The 20,495-nt window shown below is 39.8% G+C and overlaps 1 long non-coding RNA gene across 1 annotated transcript; it reads left to right on the plus strand.

Moving 5' to 3' along the window:
- The first annotated feature begins 1,190 nt into the window (after window positions 1-1,190).
- LOC106042185 (uncharacterized) lies at window positions 1,191-20,231 on the plus strand. Its single transcript, XR_001210956.3, has 3 exons — window positions 1,191-1,590; window positions 13,790-14,113; window positions 19,204-20,231. It is a non-coding gene; the product is annotated as an uncharacterized lncRNA (long non-coding RNA).
- Window positions 20,232-20,495: the final 264 nt, after the last annotated feature.

The following is a 20,495-nucleotide window of genomic DNA, read 5'->3' on the forward strand; positions in this document are numbered from 1 at the left end:
GACATACAGCGTAAGAAAAAATCCCAACTTGGTGGTATGGTGGGACAGAGAAAGCGCACACATACCAGCAGACAAGCATCGTGCCTGGCATTCATTTTCCCTGTGCCCTTAGATGAGGTCCCGCTGTCAGGGACAAAGCACAGCTTCACTGTTTTCCTAAATAACTTCCCAAGCTTGTAACTTGGAAAAAAAGCTGTAAAATAAATAAATAAATAAAATAACTGAAATATGTTACTATAGCATGTGGTTGAAGTACAGGAAGCATTGTCAGCTGGCTGCTTGGAGTGGGACAATGCATTCCTTGGAGAAGAGCGGTGGCTGGAAAAAGATGTAGTTCTTGGCTGTGTTGTTGATGGATTGGGAGCTCTGTCACACCTCAGTTCCCTCATGAACAGCAGACCCTCATTTCCCTCATTAACAGACAGTATGTTTCTACTTGGATATCAGTCCCTTTGTACAAGTACAAAACTGTGGGTCACTGAAAGAAGAGAAAATGTGTTCTTAGTTTTCACTCTTCCTCTAGACCTGAGCCAAAAGCAAAGGTTGAACACTTCCAGCCAAATCCTGCACTAGATCATAGAATCATAGAATCACAGAATGGTTTTGGTTGGAAGGGATCTTGACGATCATTCAGTTCCAACAAAAGATTCACTTCATTGTTACCAACCAAAATGTTAAATGTCACCAGTTCCAACACCGACCCTCGAGGAACACCACTCGTCTCTGATCACTCCCTGGACATTGAACCATTGACTGCAACTCTTTGAATGTGACCACCCAGCCAATTCCTTACTCACTGAGAGGTCTGTCCATCAAATCCATGTCTCACCATTTTAGAGACAAGGGGAACAGTGCCAAATGCTTTGCACAAGTGTGTTCCCCTCTAAAAAAATCTCCCCAGGCAATCACCAATCCTACAAACAGGAAAAATTCCCTATGAAAATCTCAGAGTGCTGCTTCCTTCATGATTCTGGGGACTGCCTCCCAGTTTAAGCATGCTTGGCAGAGGTAAAGCTGATCATAGAATCAAATTATCTTTTTGAACTGTACATGGCTGAACAACGCCAAAGGCAGAATTCATTGGGACACATTAAATAGTAAAGTTTAATACACTGAAAATGAATTTTAAATTGATTAAGGTTTATAAACAACACAACCTTGTTTTTTCAATTTTTCCAATTTTGTTTTTACTTGTTCCTTATGAAAATTAATCTATTTTCTCATGTCATTTTTTGGTACCTTTTATAGGTTGTCTTGATTGCTGTCAATTAGTTTCTTTAATGTAAGCAATTAAACAGTTGATCGTTTTGCTGGCTTTATCAATTATCTTCCTGCCTGACAATTGCTGCAGCTGTAACTAATTTTCCACTTTTACATTCATAAACCAAATCACATCAGCTGCATCTTGCAGACAATGGGAATATCAGGTGTTAGCTGAGGTGAAGAAGAGGGAATTGGAGAGGAGAACTGGCTTGAGATTTAGGTCCTTGTGTTATGTTTCTTACTGTTTTTACTGCTGTGAACTAAGACGTGATCTTTGGAATAATGGATGGTGTGGTTGAGACCGTGAAATGGTTTTCTGCTCATCAGGTGAGGTGACAGCTTGCTGGTAGTTACATAGAGCAGATAACTGTACCTTGCCATGTGTTAATGGAGAACTTGCCTGGGGTATCTGATGTGTAGTAGGCTATGGGGCTTCTGATAATTCAGACTCAGACTCCACTTGGAGAACCTGAATCTATCTAAAAGCTTTGAGGGAACAGAGAAAAGTGGAGATAAGGTACTGTCTGAGGCCTTAAACCTGGGATAAGGATTGAATGGACAGTCTCTCATCACACTGACATTAGCAACGTCAATCCAAATTCTTGCTGCTACTTGTCCATCATTTCAGCTAGCTAAATTCCTTTAGATTGCACCATTTTATAATCTATATCACACCTAATCCCTGCCTTCTTCTAGACACTGCTGTGTTGGCAACTTTGCTTTTCTACCTATGCAAGGTGCTAATTATGCTCTAAGTGCTTCCTGGAGGCACCTGTGCAGCAGATATCTCTGTCTGAAGGGCTGGAGGGAGGCATGGATAAACTTGGGTCTGAGAGCAAAGTGCTGTCAGGGAATTCTTCTGCTAATTGCCCCGTGCAGAAGTCCTTCCCATGAATCTCAGAAGAACAGTTAAACTCAAAAAATGCTTGTGATGGTTTCTTGAAGGATTTTCACAGCTGGACTTAATACTCTCCATCCAAATACTGGAAGATCCATTAAACAATGGGGGCAAAAAGTAAGCAACTGGGATTGGACCACAGGGGTTACCAGAGACAATCTGTAATGACATTTCACAGCCAGAACCATGCCATTAATACCGTCTTTCACTATAGCATGGGAACGATTTGCTAGCAGTGGGGGAGGATATTCATATGCAGTTTTCTTTTCTCCACAGTTTTCAGACAAATATGTATGTAACTAATGTAAAATAAAACGTAAAACAATGCATTAATTTTATTATGTAATGCAACTCTGTGAGAAGCACAGTGGAGACAGTTTTGTTATTTCCAATACGGTCAGATGCTTCATGTGAAAATTCTACATAGTGAAGAAGTAGAGGGAGGTAACAGAGGAAAACCAGAAAACACTTGTTTCCAAATAGGTATCTATCTGAGAGAGGTTGTCTAAGAACTGAAGGAAGGTCTGGCTCCCATCTGTCAGCATATTCAATGAAATGTCCTGGGGCCTTGGGTCTGAGAGGTAGCAGAGGAAACTCAGCCTCTCTCTTACATTTTGGTAATAATAGGGTAACTTGCTGTGCTAGGAGAGCCTCAAGGAGGTGTATGGGGATATCTGGGTTGTTTCTGTTCTCGGGGTTTTTACATAATAGAACAAATGTTGGCAGTACCATTGAGGATGCTACTGGTTATCTCCCCCTGATGTTGATATTACCTTTTTTTTTTTTATTTTATTTTTTATTTTTTTTGTAAAACTGTATAACTTAGATAGTAGCCATTAGGTTGTGCTTAAGTCAAGCCTGATGTATTCTTGATCCCTCAGCCCCCAAAACCTGTGTGGAAGACATGCAGAGAGCCAGATGTTAGTTTCCTGCAGAGTACTCCATTTTAAAAAATGCAGTTACACCTATTTCATGCAGTTACACCTATTTCAAAGACACATTTTGGTGCCCTAGCAGATATTTGAGTGGTCTCATACTGAGGCCTCCACAAGGAGCTTTGCAGCTGGTGATATATCTGTTAATAGCAGCTAATAGAAATACTAACCTCTTCTGACCTTTGAAGAATATAATGTTGCATAACCAGCTAAACTGTCATCCAGGCAGTATTTGTCAGTTCTTTCTTCCTTTTTTTTTTTTTTTAATGGATGTGGCAATAAAAATTCTGTCTTGATGCAGACAAGCACAAGTACAGCAGGAAGAGTTTATGCTGAGATATAAATTCACTGAATGGGAGGTATCTGATAGGCTGTGGGGACGGGGTCTGGTGGCTTTTTCTTCCTGCTACACACAAAGTTGGGGATGATCCAACGGTCTGAGCATCTGTGCAGGGTGCACGCTAAGTTTGTGGCTGCCAGCTCAAACTTTGGCTGGTTGTTTTACTCCATCTCTTCATGACGGGCCAGGGCGCTCAGCCATAAGATGTAGTGTAAGGTATTAAATGGGGACCCATAGTTATTGCAGTCACCTCCAGCACTCTCTCTGTGATACCTGGAGAGAGAAAGATGAAGTTTATCAACTTAGTGTCTCTAACTATTTACCCATTGAGGATACCTACAGCACCTATTCTTCTAGATGTACTGTCTCAGTTAGAGGCCTAAAATTTAGCTCAGGCTCAGGTATCTGAGCCTGAAATCAATAACTATTACATCCTAGACATCTTTGAAGGTCTCTGACAAGTTTTTTACATTTAAAATGTCTTAGTTATGTTTTCTTATATCCAAGAACTGCTCGTTGTGTTATAGACTGCAGTTGGGCACTGGGAGGCATGCAGTGGCTTGTAGCGTGGCTAGAATATGTGTAGTATAAAAAGCATCCTCCTGTTTTCTTATGGACTTACTCTATGCAGGTGAAAACTCAGTCAGATAGGCCTCATCCATCCCCTATCTCAATTTTTTTTTCTCCTTTTCAGCTATAGGGTAATTGTGGTCTTCTCTAATGATCTTACAACAAGAAGTATGGCCATCGATGTGATGGCAGTGTTCCTGTCAGATTTATTGTATCTGAGAAATGTTTTCTCTAAATAAATTTAATATAGGCTTGGGAAAAGAAACAAACAACTGACTTTGCTTTTTGTTTTAGGATTGCTTGTCACTTTTTCAGAAATAGAGCCTGTCAGGATGCCTACTTGTTTATGTCCCTAACAACATAAGCATGGCCAGGACAGTCAGAAAATACAAAATAAATCACAGGTATGGTGATTATCCTTCCACCCCCGTTTTAAACATCTCTTTCCTTATAGTAAGACAAAAGGCCTAACATTAAGCAGATATATTTTAATGAAGCTTAAATTAGTGAGCTAAAAGACATTTAAGAAAGTTTTTGGGTTGTCATATGTAGGTTTCTTTCTTTTTTCCCCCCCATTTTGCATGGCAACTTACTTTATGCTATTCATTATAATCCTTGCTGACAACTGTTTCCCCTAATTTATTCCATGTTGCGGTCCATCTGGTGCTTTAAATTCCAGCAGAAGTTTTTATAAAAAATGATTTCCAGAGCTCATTCAGCAAATTTTGCTGGAAGTATTTATTGGTTCTCATTGAGCACTTTGAAAAATCTGAACAGTATGGACCAATTTCTCATTTTGGTTGTAATGATGAATACATATATATTTCAGTCCTGCTGGTGGATATATATGCAATGCATCTATTGCTCATTCATATCAGTCATATATATACACACACACATTACTATTCCAATAATACAACATATAAGTCATTCCAGGTTATTATAAGTGGACCTAGCAATTCAATACATCATTTTGGTCCTTTCGAGACTTCCTACTATAAATCTCTGAGTTGTTTGAGATGAACTTCTGCCACTTATTTCCCTGAGGAGAAATTCACCAGGAATATTTTGGTCCAAGCAAAACAAAAATACACCTTGTCCATGTTAAAGAAATCCAGAAGACCTCTGTTGGAGAAGCTCAGATGCCCTTGCTGGAAAAGAGATGTGTATTCTTACCAGGTTTAGTGGAGTTCTAGTGACATTATCTGTGTTTGTATAACAAGAACAAAAATATACACCATGTTGTTGAAGAAATCTGGATACTTCCTATCTTTAAATTCCCTAATGGAAATCATAGAAGAGTCCTTTACCCATCACTAATTTTCCTTCAGCAGCTGTTTGCAGAAACTGTTGGCACTGAGCAGCTAATTTTTTATATAAAGTCAACCACCATGTAATAGGAGATGTGTGTCAGCAGGGTCCCGATACACATCACTAGTTCTGTTGTAATCCAGAAATCTTAAATTGTCACTCTCTAATGGAACAAGAAATGGGTATTCTAAATTCATAAAGATTTATAAACATTCACTGCTGCCAGCTGACAGATATATGCATCACCTGCCGTTTTCTCATTCTTCAGTTCTCTCCTATGAGCCATGGGAAAATGATGTTCTTGCACCCTTCCTGCAGGGGTGAGAAATCTTAAGAAGGTCAAGTTAGAGAGTCTAAGTGAACTGGATGACTGAAAATGAACCAGCAGGGAAGAACAAGCCACTTAATTTGATAAATCACGACACAAAAAAAATGCATAGGATATTACATTGTGGATCATTACTTGCCTTGTGTTTGGCAGGGTAGGCACTGGATGTTTTTATTGTAGGGCACAGGGCCTGTTGTGCGGCTTTGGAGTAGTGTAAAATATTCTGGTTTTAAACAGTCAGCCCAAGACAAAAGGGTTGTCAGAAAACACTTTTTCTTCCTCAGGTAAGAAGCTGATATTTTATTATAAAAAGCAATACCCTCCACCCATACAAAAGCAACACATAAAACTCTTAAAACTGTATTTTGGGATACTGCCTGCAAAGAAGAAAGTTAGCATTCAGTCCTGAAACTGGTAAGTATTTCCACTGAATTTCATTATTATCATGAATCAAGCTCAGCATAATCCACAAATGAAAAAGACTATTTTACCACTAGAATTCACCCTGATAGCCCTATATTTACTTCACTTATCTGTGTTTTACTAAAATGGCATCAAAGTTTGATTTGACAAATGGAGAATCCATCATTTCCTACGGGGAGTTTACTGCAGTCTAATCATCTTCAGTCTTACAAAAAAAATGGTGTCTAATTTCTAATAGGAAATGGTGTGGATTTAGCTCCCAGCCACTGGTGTTTGATCTGCATTCCTTCTCCAGATTGAAGAGCTCTATTGCCTTTACTATTTCCCCTGCATGAATTTTCTCATTTGCTGTAATCAAAACACTTTTAACTTCTACTTTTTGATAAGCTAAAAATATTCAATGCCCTTTAAATTTCTCATGGTATTTTTTCCATCCCTTAGACTTGGATAGCTCTTGCTTTGTATAGAATATAAAAAATGCATCTGACCAGATGTGTAAGGGAAATCATGTCCCAGGACATATATATATATACACACACATACATATGGATTACAGGGTGTTACTCTCTTGAGAGCCTATGCAAGATGGCTGATACCATGGTACACACTCATTAGATAACATCTCCTTAATTTTTTGGGCACAAAGCTGTGTTTGGCTGTATGGAAACAGTTACATGGCTATTTCTCAATAATATCCAGGAAATTTTTAAACATCACCATTATTGGGTCTTGGAAGAAATATAGTCATTTCCAGCCTCTCTGTTAATTCTGCTCCTGTATTCTCATAATCCATCAAATTTGGTATTGCCTATAAACAATAGCAACAATGATGAGTTTTGGTGTTTATTTCATGATCATTGATTTGGGTATGAAGGTAGGGTTTCAGACTAGATTCCTTGGATTTCATAGAGATGAGACTCCAAATGTATTCGGTTACTTGTAGAAGAGAAACAGAAAGTGGATTTGTGATGTATATATGGAAGAATTTATCACCATTTATTTAATCATTTCCCAAACAAAGGAAAATAGATGTGATGAAGTTTTATTGGTGTGTGTATGTGTGTACATACCATTCCAAAGTATTTATGTTGTGTGTAAATCAAAGGAAAACACGCAGTGCAATGTGAGGTGGTCAATAAGAGTTTATGTTAAGTTAGCAATGGGCAGCTGTGAAATGCATTTTTGACTGATGATCTCGCGTATAACTGTAGATAGTTCCAGCAATTTGGGCTCAGTTTTAGGCTCTTGTCATTAACTTGGGTAAGTTACCAGCTAGAAGTAATTTGTAATTTTAAATTAGTACAAGATTCATGACATTTCTCTTTTGGGATTGTTCCAGTGACTGGTTCCCTGCTATCATCTACACATTAAAATAGGTAAAGCTGCTGTGGTCAAACTCTATCCATCAGCTACCTGTTCCTGCTGTTCCTGTGGAAGCCAAAAATTATATGAAAAAGGAGAGCAAAGGCAAATCATTGTTGACAAATCTTCATGTTTTTTGAGCTTTCTTTATTTCCATTTAATTCTGTTTTTCACTTCAGGGATGCAAGAACTAGTGAGTGTTAATGTTTTAATTACCAGGTCATCTGACCTGGAGAAATCAATTATTAGATGTCTGAACAGAGAAAGCTAGGTGGAAATTTTAGAATCATAGAATAGTTTGGGTTAGGAGGGACCCTGAAGATCATCTAGGACAGCCTTAATGCAAAATTAAGGACAAATCCAAAATTAAGGATTAAGGACAGCCTTAATGCAAAATTACCTACTGGTCATGTGATACACCTGCACGATTGGAAACCTGGTTTGAATGCTTGCATGAAATCATAAGGGAAGTGGATCTGTACACAGCATTTTCCTTCTGCCTTTCTACTGCATAATGAACAGCTGAACATTTTTACTGTGATTATTTTCACTGAAACATCTATAGGTCAGGAGATTAACCTGATTTTTTGCTCTTTTTGGTATCTAGTCTGTACTTCCAATATTTATAAGTATCTTTTGATCATAAATAGGAACAAAGCAGTCAACTGCCAAGAGACATTATTTAATCAGGTAGTTCATGAAACTCAGTTCTCAAATCTCCAGGGCCTCACCATGCTCCAAAGAAAGGTCAGATAAGAAAAGCTATTCAGATGAAAGTATTGTAGAGCTTTTACTATGTTTAAAATGAATATCAGTCACAAAATACAATTCTGCTCTGTAAAAAAACTGAACTGGCACAAGCACTTCAGATGGTTTACATGTAGGTATATGACTAATTGTATGACCTGGGCTGAGGAGGAGGCCCAGGGCGAGGGAGAAGCAGCAGAGGGCACAGGCCCCAGGAGGAGGAGGGCAAGAGGGGCTCCAGGCCCACAGGCAGCAGGGATTCCCCGGCAGCCCTGCAGAGCCCCCGCTGGAGCAGATCTCCACCCTGCAGCCCGGGGAGGGCCCACGCCGCAGCAGGGGGACATTTCCTGAGGGAGCTGCGGCCGTGGGGAGCCCCTTTGGGAGCAGGGTGTTCCTGAAGGGCTGCAGCCCGGGGCAGGGCCCCCGCTGGAGCAGGGCCATGGGTGAGGAGGAAGGGGTGGCCAAGAAGGGCTCCTCAAAGTCAGCAGATTGAATTTCTGGAGCCTGGGCCATCCATCCCTGTGTGGTGGTTCATGTCCTCCTCTCCTCCCGCCAGCCTCTATTGTTGCTGACAAGGCTTGGTGAGAAGACCTCTAGATTTCTTCATGCTTTTCCCTTGTGTCCTGCTTATGTTTTGTACACAGAATAGAGCCAACAGCCTGCTTAGAAGCTAAGCTTCTAAGAAGTCTGTGTATAAGGAGTCTGTCAGGTTTGCTTGCAATGACGTGGAAGTCATGGAAATTGGGTTTTGAGCCTCTCAGCACACTTCCTGACTTCGTAGGTGCATGCTGCTGATTTTGGATGTGTCTCATCATAGGCTTCAGGAGCTGACAGCGATTAATCTTTCTATAACCTCTCTATCCTGTCCCAACCTTTGTGAATCATCAGGATTTAGTCACTGCCTGTTTCAGAGCTGGTTGTCCTGAGAAATTGCAGGAAGATGCATGATACAATCTCGATGACCTGCTAGGTGTGAGTAACATTTTGCTGCCCTTTTCCTGCTGTTGTTTTGCGCTCCTGCATTCACATTCAGTCTGCATTTGTATCAATGTACACATTTTTGTTACAATTTACCACAGCCCTAGAAGCTTCCTGGGCTTCTATTTTCTAATACATTATAGGCACACTGGTACCTGCTGGCAAAAATATGATAGATAACTCTTATGATTTTTTTTCCCCACAAATCTCTGAGTCTGCTGGTGTTGCCCTTAGTATTTCAGCAATATGTTATAGTAAACTTTCCTCCTTCCTGATCCACCATTACAAAATAAAATTACAGTTTAGTTCCTTCAACATAATTATTTTGTCTATAAATTCCAATCTGATCCAATCTTCATATTGTCTCTCTCCAATCCAATTTTACTGGATTTTGGTGAACTTTATGATATGTCTTCCTACTTTCTCATCCTCCTTATTTACTTTTTATTACCACAGTTTACCCAAGACAAACTGGAAGAAGTTTGAGAGGAAATGGAAGATATGCCTGCAGTTGGTAGGACAGACAGAAAGAAATCTGTTGAGTAATGCCAAAAATATTTCTTTCACTTTTAAATACAAATCTAATGTCTCTTTCTGTGAGTTGTCATAATACTCTTTCACTGGCTGTCTTGCTGCATTCTTGCCAAGGACTACTTTGCTGGCTAATCAAAACTTTACTGGTTATTTTAGATATTACAGTGGACATCACATCGGACATCACATCACTTGATCCAAATTCTCCTTGCAGCATTCAGCTCAGAGTGGCAGCTGACCCTATCCTGAGATTATCTGCATAGTGAACAATGCCAAATAGTATGATATTTTGTTGCACAAATCCCAGTTATGAGAAAAGGGTGTTCAAAGGAAAACTGAGCTGTGCAAGAATGGGGCAGACATTTTTAATGAGCTCATATTAATAAGAAAAACCTTGTTTTCTGCGAGATTCCATCGCATAGCATGTTTCACACAATGTTAAATGCTGAAATGTAATTTCAGAAACCACACAAGGTTTGTATTTTCAGTCTTGTGTTCTGCTAGTAACAGATGAAGAAGAAATATTTAATGTCATATTTAATATATTAAAAGTGTATTTATATATTTAATATAATATATTTATGTGTTTAATATAATATTTTGTAAACCACAGGATGATTCCAGAGGCCTTAATGATGTAAAACAAATGACAAATGTTCAATTGGAGGGCACTAAAAAAATGCAACATTGGAGCTAGATAGAGGCAGTACTAGGGTCTATATTAATTTCTACAGAAATGTGCAGTAACTGATTGCAAGTGCCCATGATCAACAGCACAGGCAGGCAATCTCAAGATTGCAGATAAGAGTATAATAACGTTAATTTATTGAACAGGCACCTTGCAACAGAATTAGATCTGCAGATTAGGCCTCTCTGGTATCCTTTATTGCTACAAATGTTACCAGTGCTTTGCTCTTATGAAAGGAAAATACACCTAGAGGGAGCAGTGGATGAACAATATCAAGTACCTGTGGAATAGGAGTCCAAACTGGGGGCCAGATTTGGCCAGAGCATAGTTCATGTCCTTTTGTCCTATGCATGCCAGTTTTCTTTAGATGGAAACCAGTATGTGTATATGGATGGGAAAACAGAGCATCATGAGCTCCTACAAACCATGAAGAATTCTTGTGTTCAGTTACGCCTCGGGGGTAGATTTAGTCTGTATCACAGATTTCCAGAATCTTACCCAGAAAGTGAGGTGGGACTTATCACCTGGCTCACAATAGGTCCCACAAATCCTCCTGGCTCAGTGTTAGTTCATAAGGGTCCTACCTTTCCTAAATCCTCTGTCCAATACCTGGAAAACTTCATGATCACTTTGTTCTAACCACAGCTTCAATACAGCTTAGTAAACATTTGGTATGAGTTGGAAATTTTCTATGGGATTTAGCACCTTCCTTTTTTTTCTGTCTGAAAGCAGTTTCTAGTATGGTAAGAGGCAGAAAATACAAGAATGAGGCAAAGGTAAAGAATGATAAGGGAAATTAGCAAGGAGCTGATGCATCCAGTTAAAATTTTAACTGTAGACTGTGTACTTTTACAGATAACTGCAGTATGATGATACTTTTAGTTCAATTTGTTGGGCCCATCAAGGAAGGCAGTCTAAGGCATGTATTAGTCTACTTTTTATCTTGGCATTTCTGTATCCATGGAGCTATTTTAAGTAGCCTGAGAGTCATTTCACATTATGACTATTTTCCCTTAAGTTAGGCCAAGCCAAGTGCGGAGAATTAATTTTAATTATTGCATGAAAACAAAGACTGAAATGTGATGAAATTTGGCTGTTTGTTTGTTTGTTTTTCTCCTCTCTAGGCACTTGAATTCTCCAGGCTCTCTCCTCCTCTTTCGTATAGCATTTTGAAAGGCAATGACAGATTGTAAATTCAACCCAAGGTTGCTGAACCATTCAACAGAGTAAAGGGAGGCCTGATGAATTTCTTTTATGCGTCCTGCATAAGCATGTATTATACAGTCATTAGCAATGTGAGTGATAGTCTGAAGTTTGTTGCAGTTGCCATATGATCAATCATTGTACCTCTGTTTATATGGAAAATTTCTGCACCTCCCATGAGTTGCTCAGATGCTGTTGTGCATAACCTAGTATCCTTGTCGTAAGACGCATCCTGGCCCTATGTTTGTGATGCTGACAATAAGCTTCAGCAATTGTTACGTGTGATTATAGGTGTCCAGGTCTGTTTGAGATGTTGTAGGTGATAAGACAGCCACATGTGGCAGTTAGATGTGGCTTAGGCTTATAATACATCAATGCCACTGACATGGCAGGAAGAGTTTATGTGATACTGTTATGGAGTGACAGATCTTTATCATCCATGGTAGTGTGGCATTTCCTTAAAACAGGTAGTTTAAAGTACCAGAAATTGGAACAGAAAACTTCAGACAAACTGTACAGAGATGCTGAGGAATGCAGACTTTGTACAAGTTTTTTTTTTTTTTTTTTTTTTTATGAGTCTGAGTTCTGCAGTTCTGGAGGAGAGGTTTGCTTTTCTCTCTTCCTAATGGATTTTCTCTCTTCCTAATGGAATCCTAAACTGATCTTGCACAGAAACCTCTAGGTCCCAAATTTAACACTTGCTCCCCTTCAGAAGGCTTGTCCTTGTCACTTTCAGTATGTTTTCCCTGAAAAAGTAATAAATAATAAATAAAAATAAAATAAATAACAAAAAAGATGTAGTTGAATCTGTTCTTTATATGTTTGGTAAGAAGAGTTTTAGGAAGAAAATTGGCTGCTTATTTAGCTCTGATCTTGACCAAAAGTTGCACTTCAGTGCTTCAGTCCCTTTCTCAGAGGACTTAACAGATGAACTGGCAGCTCCAGAGTTCTGAATAGCGTATAGACCTGTTCCTTAATAGCACAAAGATATGGTAGAGTTGATACCTTGAGCCACAAAGGGCACCAGAATCAGTCGTGAATTCCACCTGTAAGAGTAAACTAAACGCTGCCAAGACTCATTCTCCAGCCCAGAAGACAAGTGGCATGATGTGGTTTGCACTAAAAGGGGAAAATTTGTCTGCTGAAACAGGGTGACCTTATTTACACTTATTCATAGCAATTAGTGCTGTCTTCTGAACCATGCCTGGTCATTGGTTGAGGGACTGTGAATTAGGACAGGGCAAAGCTACACCTGCAACCAAGACTACAGTGAACCAAGCTGGATGATCAGAAGATAGTGCTCCAACCTGGTCCTTTCATTTACAGGTGTAGATGAATCCAGTTGAGCCTAACTCTGCCTTTGTCACATTGCAGGTTAGGGAAACTGAGGCATGAAAACAACAGTCCTGGGCAGATGACAAAACTATCTTTCTTATTTTATTACTTTATTATTTTTTTTTCTGCTGGTATATACAAGGACAGAGAAAGGAGAAGGCTGATTTGATATCCTGCAACGCTCTGCAGTTTAAATGCCAGCTAAGGTAGAATGCAATAACACTGTGCAAATATCTGTAAAGTGTAAACAGTTAAGGCAGGGAAGAAACAAGCCAGAGGACTCTCATGAATAAGCAATTAGGACCAACATAAAGTGATAAAGCAGAGGACAATATCAGCTCCATGTCAGGAGGTTTTCATGAAATGCTGGATTCTTTCTAATGGGAAAATGTAATGACTGGGCAGATTATAGAGTGAAAAACTACTTTAGATCCTGACAGACTGATACATAGCTATGTGTGGCTTAAGAGAGCTATTAAGATTTTCTGACCTAATTTCCTTCAGTGTTTGCCTAGGGATGGTTAACGTTTAGGTGAGATGAACAGGTATAAAGGCTGCATGAAATCTTTTTCCCTTGCCTAAAACTTTTCGTTATTTACAGTAACCTTTGGTTTTAGAATGGTGATTTTGTCATTGTACTCTTTTGGCCATCTCCTGGATGATGCAGAAGGCACTGTTGTTTAATATAAGACTCAGAGATCTGTACAGCTTCTCTCTTTGAAGGCTGGAGGTCTGACAGACTACATCTTAGAGACTGGACAAGTAAGAGAGCTGCTGCTAAACCTAGAAACATGAAGTCTCTGTGAATTTTAGTGTTTATAAGTGGACCTCACAGCAGTTTCTATTTCTCACTTTAACTTGTGCACACCTACAGACCACTCAGATCCCTACAAACAGCTTCAGCAGCCTGGGATGTCTCTTTCAGACCAACCTACTGCTTCACTGATTGCCTCAGATGACACAAAAGACTCAGAGGAGAAGTATTAGGAGGCATGTGTCTGGGCCTGATGTATTCCTACTGCTATGGACAGGCTTAGAGAGATTGTGGCAGCAGCAGCAGCCAGCAAGCAGCGAGCACCTTCAGCTCTGGAGTGCAGAACGTGGGGATGCCACCAGGAACTGAAACAGAAGAGTACTGGAAGAAACATTTCATTATTAATCAGGCATAATATGCCGGTGGGGGAGATTATTATTCCAGGTAGGTTTTTCTGTCTTCTTTTTTACATACTTCTTTTGTATGTTCATTATTTGCTAAAAGGCAGAATGGCTTTCAAATCATTTGGGCTATCTGAAAGCATCCCACAGAGACTAAACATCTCCTGCCTGGAGTTTTCTGTGTGCACACCATCAGAACGTCAATCTTCTTTCACCTGGAACCATAGTGGAGTATTTTAGCTGGATGTCTTTATCAGATCTCAGCTGACAGCCTGTCAAAGCATTCTTGGGAAATGACTCATTTGCAAATGGCTTTCCTACCTTTCTCTTCTCCCTTCACTCTGTTTTGCTCTCTTTCTCTCTCTGTCTTCTTAAATTGCATGCCATAAATACCTCTTGAAGAAGTAGTTTGAAAAGCAGTGCATTTCATATAAATCAGTGGTAGGATGTTGCCAGGGCTGGAACTTCCTGGAGACTTTCCTGCAGAAAAAGGTGCATCCAAGCTGTTTTTGCATAGTTCTGGTTATGACCGTCACAGTCTGTCAAACCAATGACCTGTCCTGACTGCTGTCATGTGTGCGATTGTGATCAGTTACGCTACCGACCATTTTCCATGCTATACTTAAGAGAAAAGTTTCTTTTCAATCCTCAGTATTTCTTGTTAAGCCACTTAGTTGTAGTAGGTGGAGACTGATCTTAGAAATTTTTATCTTACATATACATAGCTCAGGGACCAAACAGTTAATACCCTGATATATCTCCTGAGATGGTGAAAGGTTAAAAATTAAATTCCTATGCCAAACCAAAGTCTCATAAACTTTTTTTGCATTTCAATGCTTCTAGCTGGAAGTTTCATGCACATGCAGTATTGATGAGTTCTGTTGAAATTTCCCCTTTGTACTGGAGGCCAAGAGCAAACCAATTTTTATCAAATCCATTTCCAAAGGACATGTGTTCTGTATCCCTGGAGAAGGATTAGTGCCTCTGAAAGAGGCATCCCCCATTTCTCTAACTTCCTCTGTGTTCCTCCCTACCCTTCTGCTTGCCTCCTGGTACCTCCTTGGAAGAGACCTTACACATAGTTATTTCAAAACTAAAACAAATTATCTGCCAACACTCAGCTCTCTCAGATCTTTTCTTCTACTAAGTGGTATAAGGTTGGACTAATCTTTTCTCTCTCACACATCCATACTCTGTAAATTGAGTTCAAATGATTTGGAGGAGGATAAATCAGGCTGGCACCATTCTCATGAATATCTAATCATCTAATCAGGCATTTTGAACCCAAGGCCTTTATGGTTGTGGTTACTTGATTTCACTGTTTCTGAATTTGTTATACAGAAGTTAATCTGAAAGAACAATGCAAGGAATCAAGTAATAAGTGGTATCTGTTATCTCCATACACTGACAAGGAATGCAACCACCAGTGATTTTAAGCTTCTTCCTATGCATATAGGCAGTGCTGTGCTATACTTAGAGTAATGAATTGAAGTGGTCAGAGATGAATTAAAATATATATTAGCTTATCTGTCTAGTGACTTTCTTGCTTTATAACCAGTTTTAATTGACAAAGGTTAGCTTTAGCCTTAGGTTAGTTTTCCTCTTTAAACTGTGGAGGAGGAAAGGGCAATTCAGTACAAAAAGCTGACAGAAGTGTTGATAAATCAGCCTGAAGCTATTTTAAAAGAAAAAAGGGGGTGAAAGCTGATAAGCATGGAACCAACTCATGGTTTGGCTCTGTGAGTTGCCTTGTAAACCTGTCTTTGTTCATGCATTCAGTGAGAGTTTAAGCCTTTACAGGGCAGGGGAGCTCTGTCTGCTCTGCCAGGATTGTATCCCAGTGCCAGTAAAAGGCTGCAGGACTACAAGGAGCCCTGCCCAAGCCAATTACGTTGAAGCCATGTCTGGTTGTGTTCTGTGACCAAATCGGTAACCACACCAAGTGGATATATTTGCGTATGTTAGGTAGGAAGGATGATTTTATGTCCTTGATTTCTGGTGTGTAGTTTTGGGCACATCTAAACATAGATGTCATTGCCTTTGGAGATGCTGTGTAGTAATCCAGCTGGCCTCTATCAGCTAATCCACGAAGATGTAGGTCTTCCATAGGTATCATGTGTTCCTGCCCCATCTGAATGCTCTAGGTACCTTATGTCATCTTGGATGGTACCAGGGGCCAATGTTCAGGCAATGAAACTACACTTAAGGCATCTACCACCCTCTGGACTCTGGACTGTTCAGATTCATTCACAGTCAGGGAATCTCTAGTCCATGCAATCAAGAGGTCTGCAGAATGACCTGACCAAATGAAGGCATCTAATTCAGGATAAGGCAAACAGTGAGAAAACTGACTCTAAAGGGAGTCTACAGTGAGTTTCTGAGATAAAAACTATGCACTGTATACTTACACATTTGGCCAGATGAGTTTATCCTCTAGTGTTATTGCAAGCATTCCTAAAGAATTCCTTTAAAAAAAAATCATCTACAAACTACAAAACCCTTGCTAGAAAAAGTACCTTCTGCTTGTGCCTTCTGCCTGGAAATGAACTAATCAGCCAGCCAGCAGCAGCTACTGATATTTCATTTTTCAGCTTTGCTGGAGCAAGGATGGTCTGCTGATACTCAGGCCCAGCAGTCTACCAGCCATGCTCAGTAAGCATGGCCCCTGCAGAGCAGCCACTACTTGGAGGCAAGGGTATTTGTATGTAGAAAGTGAATGTGAGAGCAGCATGCTTTGCTTACTAAGCAGAGAATGCAGGTAGAAAATAAATGGTTAATTTTAGAAATTCCTGGGGCCAAAGCTGGAGGCACAAATAGTACTAGAAAGTTTGGTGAGAGCTCTTCTCAAGCAAATCTAGTCAGAAATGTAAGAGGTGAGGCAGTGTTGAAAGTGTTAAAAAGAGACTTTGTTACACTATGTGCTCATTCAGCCACAAATCAAGTTAAATGGGAATGAGATATTGGCAATAGGATCTGCCATTATTTAGCAGGTGGTGTGGGGATGAGTTTTTTGTTATCTGAATTTTTAAGTGAAGCCTGAAGAATTGAACACTTCTGTCTGAAGAGATATGAGAATGCTGTTATCTGCAAGTATTTACATTGAAGGCAGAGACTGTAAATGGTCCAATGAATGGCTTAGATTGTTTAGGGAGAAATACTTGGTTTAATAAGCAGCTAATTTTTGGAGAGGGTTTTGCAGACAAGAGTGCAGCTCATTCATTTCTATGGGATGCCACTTTCTTTTTGCATTACAGGAAAAGGTGTGGATTGAGGACAATTTACCAGGCAAGACAACTGAACTGTTCATGGTAGGATCCATCTCACATGACTGTGCTCATCAAGGAGCCTTTTGAGTGTGTTTGACTCAGATTTCATTTGTCACACAACATGAAGAGGGAGTGGCACTTGCATGTTATGTGGACATTACAGACAGCAAAGCTTGCTTCCTTTGGCTGTAATCCCCTCTTCCCTACAAAGAATTGTCTCTATATTCCTCTTAATCCTCTGATGGATATAGAGGTACAAATAACATTTCCTCTAAGGAAATCCTTTTTTTAAATTTTTTTTTTGCTGACAGCGTTGTGACAAGGAAAATTATTTGGAAGCAATCATTCTCTGAAGCAGGAAAAAAGAACAGGGACTTTAATCAATGTTAAAAACTTCCTTTCAGATATATGGGAGAAAAAAGAAGAGTTAGACACTAGATGAAAAACCATTATGTGCGTCATCAAGCGGTACAAGCCTTTGCTTCGCAGTCCTCCTGGGATCTGGGACTGTGAGTGTATTAGCAGATAATAGATTTCTCTGCTGATGAGGATGATTTTGCAGTTGTCAGTCTGGATCGGACTCAGGATCTTTCCTAGACCACTATTCTGTCTCCAGCAGTTTTAAGTGAACCTGACTGCAGAGGAAGTGTACAAAATCATGTTGGAGATGCCTATAAGATTTCTGTCGCCAGGCAAAGTTTCTTTCTGAGTAGTTAGAGGCTGGTTTAAGACTTGAAGCTGGAGGGTTTAATTCTGACTAAACTTCCTGTTCAGCTTTTTGCTTTTTATCTTAACTTTGGCTATTGTCCTTACCCATAAAAAGATCATATCGCTGAGGGTTGCATCAAGCAGTCTTTTATTTAGTGGTGCCTTGTGACAGTCTGTCCCATGGTGGCAAATTGTTCATGGTCTGAGAGAGCTCTTATTTCCCATTTCTTTGATATTTCACATTTCTTATACAAGATTTCCTTCTGCTTTCTTAATTTTACTATGGGCAAAAGTGAACACAAGAATTCTGTCTCACCTACCCATCCCAGAACTAATGGATGCCAGTTGGTTTTGACCAATAATATTTCTGTGCCAAAATGTGGAGGAATAAACTACTCAGAATGTTCTACAGCCAAATCTGATTGCTCTTACAAGCCAAACTATTACTGAAAAGAACCTGTCTCTGTCCTCTTTGCACCTTTGCACCTCCCTTCAGGTATTTAAAGACATTGTTAAGATCTCCTCTGAGCCTTCTCTTCTGCAGGCTGATCAGTCCCAGCTCTCAGCCTCTCCTCCTCTCACTTGATCCCAAACTGGCAGAATCAGTTTGTCCTGGAGTCATGAGAGCTCTGTGTCAAAGCCCACAAATAAAAGATTTTGTGATATTTTCTCTCTGTAGCTTGTGTAGCTGTTCACCCAGTTAACTTCTGTGTCCATTAGATGCTCTCAGCCCTAGCTGGCAGAATGACAGAGGTCTCAAAGATACTCATCTCCTTTAAGTTTTATTAAAGCAGGTGGCAGGGTAGAGAGGTTATTAAATTGTTAAGAGTGAGAAGAGAGATTCAATGACTATCCTTCCCGAAAGGGAACCTGTAAGGGGAGCCCAGCCCTTGTAGCACATAACAGGACATGCAGATACGATGCTTTGCTGGTTCCTCTGCTCACACAACACACCATGACATTTCTGTTGTACAGAATTGCTCCCAAGCAGCCCAAACCCTAACGATGCAAATGTTTCAGACATGAGGTGGCAAACAAGAAGAACTGCCACTTATGCCCCTGTATGTTTACTGTTCATTTTAAATCTCATTATGTTTATCTGAGCTTATGATCTTGTAGGGTGAAGGGGTAAAACTGATTACTGGATGTTGAATTCTAGGTGTCTGGGATGCTGAACATGTAAATACAATACTACATTGCTGCAGTTAATGGCTAAGACAATATGAAGATACATTAAAGATAATGGATTGAGAACAGCAAGGAATATGAGATACATGGAAGTTGTCTCTTGTGTGAGGATGCTTCATTTGATCTCTGAAAGCAGGAGAAAAAGAATATAATACTCCCACAGTTACTGAGAGGCTTTTCAAATTCAGCCGACATACGGAACTACGTAAGAAGAAGATGATACTTGTATACTGTGAAACATGAAGGCTCTTGCTATGTGCAATTATGCTGTCTTCTCTGGCAACATGACTGTGAAAAGAGTTAAATATCACTGCTTTCTGCCGTGCAACAGCTGTAATAATAACCACATTTTGGCTCAGACAGGGAGTGCAGGCACAAAAGCCTTCCCCTCTTGGGGTCCTCTTAGGAGGAAGAAGGGAGCATGAACACAACCCACTGCTTGGGGAAAACACAGGAGAAGGAAGGTGAAGTGATGAAGTGATCAGTGATGAAAGCATATGGGTATGTGCATGACTCCATATGTGTGTATGGAAATGGTAATTATCATGGCTTCCAGACCAACACCCTTAGTGCAGTTGGAGTGAATGGGAATAATGAACACATGACTTCTATTTCAAGTATACCCAATCTGCTGATAATGCCTGGTCCTAGCAAAAGGTCTGTGTTTTGCTCTTCTACATGCCAGGAAGTCAACATGCATTCAGCAGTGATTGACATAACAATGTTTACTTTGGATTTTGTATGTTTTTTTTTTTCTTCCCCAGCAGCAAAATTATAAATTTGTTATGTTCTTTTCACTCCTCTAATGAAGCAACCAAACAATTGGCTTGATCTTGTTAGAAAGGGGGAGTCACATAAGTAGCCAAGTTAGACAAAGTCCACTTGAGATATTTACTTGACTTCAGAGCTCCCCCATGAGAAATGTCCATGCCAAGAGTTCATCTCCTGGTATGACAGATGCTACGCCATGCTGTCTTTTATATCCCTAGGATTTGGGTCTGTAAACTTGTATTTTCAACGGAAATAAAACATTTGGAGAGAATGCTGCAGGGATTAGGTTTTTGGCTATTCTTCCACATCTGCCCTTTGGAGCTGGGGAAATATTTGTGAGGATAACTGCAGTAAAGACTGGGAAACATTCAGATGGTGCAGGGAAGGGTACTACATAAATAAACTGTATAGAGAGATGCACAAATTGCATTTAGCAGCTGAGCCAATGAATCACCATTGTTAGAATACATTTGATTTTCTCTATGCACAGCA

The sequence above is a fragment of the Anser cygnoides genome, chromosome 2 (genome assembly GCF_040182565.1).
Source record: "Anser cygnoides isolate HZ-2024a breed goose chromosome 2, Taihu_goose_T2T_genome, whole genome shotgun sequence".
In the NCBI taxonomy this organism is placed as follows: domain Eukaryota; kingdom Metazoa; phylum Chordata; class Aves; order Anseriformes; family Anatidae; genus Anser; species Anser cygnoides.